Below are 7,549 nucleotides of genomic sequence, written 5' to 3'. Positions count from 1 at the left end.
TGTGTGTGTGTGTGAGGGGTTTTCTCTGTTTTTTTTGGGTGAAAGCGGTTTTTCTGATATGGGATTGTACGAAAATGGCCTCTCTCTGAGTTTATATTAGTTGTTTCTTGCTTGATTGAGCATAATCCTAAAAGATTAACCTGCTGAGAGGAAAAGTCTTTCAAGCTTGTAAACTGCACTACACTTGTGAAGCTCCCCAACTTGGGAGCCCTTACAATAAGTAAAACTTAACAATTCAAGATTTAATTTCAAACTTTAATATTTATATATTTTTTTTGCCATAAATGAGTATTTAATATTCATAAATTGAGTTATGTCATTTATAACTTAAATTCATAAATATTAAATTGCTTGAGACGTATTAGTGTTAAATAAAATCGGAGGGACCTACATATACGCAGAGAATATTAGCGTGTATTGAGCCGATTGCTTGTTGGGCCAAGTTTGTTGTCTCTGATATCTTGATTATATTTTTGCCCTTCTTGACTTTCTAGTGCCCATAGAGAAGCTATGCGATTGTACAGATAATTATTTACCTTCAATATAATTCCTTTCATTTGCTGAATTCCCTGAGAATTCAACCATGTATTTAAGTATTTTCACCTAAGATTTATGGTTGATGATTTCCCCAATAATTAACCTTCCCTGCTAAGCACAGATGAGTTTTGTGATGATCTAGTTCGATTTATTCAGCCAAATGTGGTTTATTATTTTAAACTCATATTAAAACGAGCAGGTTAAAGTAGTGACGCACGGGATTGGCTATATATATAGACTGCGTTTGTCATCATCTAATACCAAATGATAGCAATGGGTTGTGGGTTTGAGACAGTCAAAAAAATTTATTTTTCAACAGACTCTATAAATACTCCCAACTTGTGAGTCTCTAAACATCCCACGGCTACACAGCCATTCCCAGCAACTAATATGGCAAACACTATCTCAGCACAAGAAAATGAGAGAATACCAGCCTTTGGATTAGCCGCCAGAGACTCTTCAGGAATTGTCTCGCCTTTTCACTTTTCAGAATGTGTATATATACATAGCACATGCACATGTTGCCTACTGTATAGTTACAAATGGAAATATATATGTGCGCGCGCGCGCGCGCGCATAACCATTTTATGCGTTCTTGAATATAAGTCTGCATGTACAGGGCCAACGGTGACCATGATATCACCGTCAAGATACTGTACTGTGGGATTTGCCACGCTGATGTTAGTTGCCTCAGGAATAAACTGGGAGGCCACGCCTTCTATCGTATGGTTCCCGGGTCTCCTTCTTTGCTAGATTTCATCCTCCAAATTAAGCCTTTCATTTGCATTTTCCTTTCCCATACTAGTTATTCTTCCCCCCGCGTCTGACTCGAATGACTTGATTAATTCCTTAGGCACGAGATTGTGGGCGAAGTGATGAAGGTGGGTCGTAGTGCAAAGAAATTCAAAATCGGTCATATAGCAGGTATAGGTCCACTTTTTGGTTCGTGTTGCTCCTGTTCTAGCTGCAACCAGGGTTGTCTATTGCCCCAACAAAATTGGGACTTATAATTCACTTGATGGAGATGGATCAGGGAGCTCTGGTGGGTATTCTGACAAAACTGTGATTGATGAACATTTTGCTGTCAAAATGCCCAATAGCTTGTCCCTTGATGGAGCAGCGCCATTATTATGTGCTGGACTCACAGTGTACAGTCCCATGAAATACTATGGACTGTGTGAGGCTGGTCAGCTTTTGGGTGTGGTAGGGTTAGGTGGACTTGGTCACTTGGTTGTCAAGTTTGCTAAAGCTATGAACATGAAGGTCACTGTGATAAGTACTTCTCCTGGGAAGAAGAAAGAAGCAAAGAAAAGCCACGGTGCTGATGTTTTCTTACTTAGTACCGACCAACAACAATGGCAGGTATCTAAATGTCTCTTGTTCTGTCAGGTCATAACGTTTCATACCAATAGTTTTGTCAATAAACCAGATCCTGCTTAATGATCATTGGGATTCTGAATATAGGATGCAAAGAACAGCATGGATGGAATTATAGACACAGTTGCTGGACCTCACTCTCTCCATCCATTGGTTGATCTGTTGAAGACAGGAGAAAAACTGGTTCTGGTTGGACTATCAAAGAAAAATCCTGAGGTACCAACTTTGCCTTTAATAATGGGTACGTAAGTTGATTTCTCAGTCTCTTTATTTTAAGTATGTGTTATATATTTTAAAACACATGTTCTGATTGATAATACGGTGATTGAAATGTATACATAGGAATAAACAAAAGATAGCCAAGAGATGATTGATTTTGCAGCGAAGCATAATATAACAGCAGATGTTGAGGTTATTTATTTCAATGGATTACGTGAACACAGCATTAGAGTGAGTAGCCAAAAATGATGTTAAATATCGATTTGTCACCGATGTGGCCAACACAATTAAGGTCGTCTGTGCTATTACTAGTTAATTAAGAATTGCGATCTGATAGATGACCCAGTCAATAAGAATCCAAACTTAGATGTATGGTCATGTTCCTGTTGCATTTTAATCAATAATCATTGGTTGCCCATAATATTAATAAAAGTTTTCTTTAATTAACTCTTATTTAATGTTTTTGCATGTGAGACTTCATTATTATATTAACTCAGACACAAAGCACATAGATACATTTTATCCCGGTATAGTTGCTGCTTAAGAATTTCTGCGAACCATTAATTATATTTAATTTTTTATGGTTATATCCTTATTTGGTTTCGTCGATAATAGGATACGAAGAACTAACAGAATTAATAGAAGGGGTTTGTGTTCTTTTCCCCTCCCGGTCCAAACTAGATTTTACCCCCCCAATGAGGGAGGCGTATTCAGTGGATGTAATTAAAATATGTTCAGATAATCTTTGACAGTAACAGGAAAAAAAAAAAATGAAAAGAAGAGATAAAGAAGAATAGGACAAGAATGCACCAGAGAGAGAGAGGATCATACAATGACTTCATGATTCTCTTCTTCGTTTATTACCTTCATATACTTAATATAAAAACTAGTTTAACGTTTAATTTAATTCTAAATATAATATCTTAATCCACTATGTCTCTCTTATTTATCAGTTTTTTAAAGTAGTCCTTATAGTAATAGTAGTTTTAATTAATATATTTGATTAGCAGGGATATTAGGAAATATAACACTTATTTATTACAAATAACTAACTTAACTAATTTTTCTAATCTATTTAAATTAGCCAACAAATTCTTGCATTAAAGATTAGAGGTAGTACTTGGCATGTGATTATTTTTAGTCATATCCCCCCATTGGGTTATTACATTATATTACCTCCGGTCCTTAATATAAGATCTCGTTTAATTTTTATTTTAGTCCTAAATATAAGACCCCAATCCACTTTGTCTCTAATATTTATGTATTTTTTCTAAGATAGTCCTTCTAACAATGGTAGTTCTAGCTAATACACTTGATTCATAAGGATATTTTAGGAAAGACAACACTTATTTATGACAAATAACTAACTTAACTTCTTTTTTTAATCTCCCCCAATTAATCAACTAGCTCTTATAATTAGGACTGAAGATAGTACTTAATTATTGGATAACATTATTCATCTCTTTTCGACTTGGTTAGATTAGATTATTATTACATCTGAACATTTTAAATTTCAAGTTTTAAGCCTGCGTGCTTCACAAGATTTTGTTCCTTCATTTAATGACTGACGTAGTCATGATTTTAGGGCCTGCATAAAAGCAGGGAGCCCACCAGAGGATCAAGCTAGGCCGGGCCTTCGATGGGGTAGCCACCTGCTTGCCCGTACAATATGGGATCTCATTAGAATGGTATCACCAGGAAAAACACTGTTCACCCAAACCAAATAATCATTTCAATTCAATCACCCAATTTTTCTTCTGAATTATGCCGGATTTTAACTCATAACTGACCCATATAAATAATTCAGTTTATCATAAATTTTCTTATATATACTATTTTTTATTACATAAAAGGAATTTAAATTTAAAATCTTTACTCACACTCTTTGTTGATCATTATTAGATCATGTCGCTTTTCACAAAAATTGTGTGTGTGTTTTGTGTGTGTGTGTGTGACTGTGGAGAGAACGACCACCTTCAGCAGAGTTAAATATTAAAATGTAATAAAATAAATTGGTGGGATATTTTATAATTTGTTAATATTTGATGTAACAATATAAATAAATATGAAGTACCAATCCGGTCCTAAATATAACACATTTTATAGTATAATTTTCATTATAAAATAGGTCTTATATGATGAGTATTATATTTCATAAGTTATGAATAATACGTCTCCTGTCCTTAATGTAGAACCTAATTGATAAGTTAATTTTAGTCCTAAATATGAGACATAATTATCATATTTATCAATTTTTTATAAATTATTCCTATAAATACTCCATCAATCATAATCGAGTAAGTGAAGGAGGCAGGATATTAATAAAGATAATTATAGTGTTGTAGAAAAAACATGTCGTATTTTTTATAATTAACTAACTTACCTAACTTTCTTAATCTAATTAAATTAGCTAAATAGGTCTTATATTAAGATCGGGGATACTTCTTATTACATGGTATCGAGGTACGGCTGCGAAGAATAAATTTTGTATTATATATAATCTATAGATTAAAATATAAGAATAAATTTCGGAGGCACATTTTTTTATTTGGACCATTTTCCCACTCCTGCGTTTTGAGCATTCTGGGTGGAGCATGAAGTTTATGGCTCTAACGTAGTCTCTGGCTTGGCGGTTAAAGAGAGTATAACATTATTATCGATTTTATTTTTTTTTTGTTATCTTGAAACGTCTCTTAAGATGGAATCTCAAAAATTATAATTTTGATGCAAACATGAATATTATTAAAAAGCTATGAGAGAGACATTAAAAATAATAATTTCACACGAATTATAAATTGAGTAGTTGATATTCATAAATTATAGAATGAGAATTAAATGGATTTGTAAGACTGAGAAATGGGAAAGAAAAGCCGGTTGGAGGAGAGGCGGACAGAGAATCAGATCAGATCAGTCCCTCCGTCGCTGGCTGTCCTTCACACTTCACTCTGTCCGTTACGTATCTCTCTTCCTCCCTCTCTCTCTCTCTCTCTCTAAGTTATTTGTACGAAAAAATTTGTAACCCAAATATAAGTCACTTATAAAATATTTATCAATTATTTTTAAATTTTATTTTTATTTAATTATTATTAAAAAGAGAGAGAAGAAAAATATGTGAAAATAATTTGTAAATACAGAAATAAAAAATAATTTAGGATAACAATCTTGTCATGGGAAAATTAAATAAGTTACACGTGACTTATAATAAAAACCAGAACAATATTTTACAAGTGTTTGTTTGGATCTACTTTAATCACTTGATATAAGCACTTATGTAAAGACTTTTTATGTAAATAGAAACAAAACTGTAATCATATACTTACCTTCTATTATGTAAATAATAATTGAAAAGCGAAACACTCCAATAATTGCCATCTAAATTACTCTGTTTTAATCGACTGCCAATATTAAACCACATTACAGTTTTATATTATCTTCGAGTTGTTATTGTTTCTGTATATGCATGTTAACGTAATAAACTTAGTTTTATATAGGCATGATTTATATTGATGATGATATTCACATTGATTTGTCATTTTTTTTAAATGATTCTTTGATGAGTCTTTAATAATTTCAACCCGTTTCCTGGGCACGCAGCTTCCTCCTTCAGTCTTGAAAGCGACCCTTCATTTGACCACCCTTGATCTTTGTCGCATGACTTGCATTCCCACGGACATTCAAATGCATCTATCCTCAAAATATATAGTTTTTTTTCCTTTTTATAAGAAACAACCATAAAAAAAATGAAACAACATAAAATATGAAACGTCTAGCAATACGTTTGTGTGATAAATTAATTTGTGTGTATTAAATTAAATAAATATACCGCGCATCAACATAAGCATAATGGAGGAGATCTCACTGTGTCCGATACCTGATGCAAGGAAATTTATATGTGTGAAATTAATGTGTTGTAACGTAACATAGAGTAGTATAGTTTAATGATGAAAAATCGCAGTGGTGTTACTTTAAAAAGATGGTATTAAATGAAGTGAGATATTGTTGAAATAATATTAGTATATATAGAAATTAAAAGCTTAGGAAACAATATATTTGAAAAGAGTAGGAATTATTTTTTTTGGGGGGGGGGGGTATATATTAGAGGGAGCATTAATTAATTAATAATGGAAGGGGGTGAGTTGGTGGAGCAGTGGGCTTGCATGTCGTCGGCTCATTTTCATGCTTGCTTTCCCTGCTCCTTCCCATCTTTGCCTTCCTGTCTGCTCCTTCTGAACCCGGCCGCTTCTGTACCTCCCCTTTCTTTTTTTTTTTTTTTTTTTTTGGTGAAATGATAATTTAACCAACTTTTCCCCTCCTCCTCTCAATCAAATAAATTTACCCATTGGATTATAACATGAATGAAAGATACTCCACATATACATATGGACACGTAGGAAGTTGGATTGGTCCCCATCTCTTCATATATCGCATGTTGAACTCAACCTCCAAATCTCTAATTCTATGCCCATATTTTGTTTTTCTTATTCTTAACATCTTCATTTTACGTGTGAAAACAAAGAAGAACCTAATTTTCCCTCTAAAAGGAATTGGTTCGACTGCTCATCATTATGGTGAGAACTGTACTTTTTAAATACAATTTCAGTGGTCCTTGTGTAAGATTTTAATTTCAACTCACAATTTTTAAAATAAAAAAAAAACCATCCAGATTAAGAATAAAACGATGAATTTCTTATTTGGGTATTAAAATGATTTTCCCCAGAATTATTTTATTTTATTTCTTTATACTCCATACCAGTTAAATACTACTTCCGATCCTTAATATAAGATCTCGTTTGATTTTTATTTTGGTCCTAATATAAGATCCCAATCCACTTTGTCTATCATATTTATTTATTTATTTCAATATAATCCTTTTAATAATAGTAGTTTAAGCCAACACATTTGATTAGTAAGGATATTTTAGAAAAGACACTAGTTATTTATGACAAATAACTAACTTAACTTATTTTCTTAATCTTTTAAAATTAGTCAACTAGCTCTTATACTTAGGAACGAAGGTAGTATTATGATTTGATAATAAAAACGAGATTTAGTAACAGATTTTTGTTTTGGACAGAAGATTTAACAACAGATGTCATAATAAAAAATATAAATGGAGGGGAACCGAATAGATTTATAAAAGAACTCAAAAATCAAATGTAAAACCTAACTCAAGTTCAACCCCAAACAAACCTTCTAACTAAGGTTTTCTTTTGGTCCTTGAAATAAGGAGGGATTGCGGAAACAGGGTTGTGCCGAGTCACGATACAACTGGCTTGGGCCGGCGGGGAGGTTGAAGAAGATGAGAAGTAACCGATAAAAGTGGTTACAGAGAGAGCAACGTGTTTGCTCGTGAGATGTAACGTTGAAGAGCTAGCAAACCTGTGTGATCTGTTTTGTAAAATTTGTATGGTTGTGG

The 7,549-nt window shown here is 33.1% G+C and overlaps 1 pseudogene; it reads left to right on the top strand.

Moving 5' to 3' along the window:
- The first annotated feature begins 927 nt into the window (after positions 1 to 927).
- On the top strand, positions 928 to 2,449 carry LOC114714050 (probable mannitol dehydrogenase; annotated as a pseudogene).
- The last annotated feature ends 5,100 nt before the right edge of the window (positions 2,450 to 7,549 follow it).

The sequence above is a fragment of the Neltuma alba genome, unplaced genomic scaffold (genome assembly GCF_004799145.2).
Source record: "Neltuma alba isolate B1F8T4 unplaced genomic scaffold, ASM479914v2 tig00011485_pilon, whole genome shotgun sequence".
In the NCBI taxonomy this organism is placed as follows: Eukaryota; Viridiplantae; Streptophyta; class Magnoliopsida; order Fabales; family Fabaceae; genus Neltuma; species Neltuma alba.
Note: the sequence above shows the minus strand (reverse complement) of the source record. Positions and strands in the feature narration are given on the sequence as shown.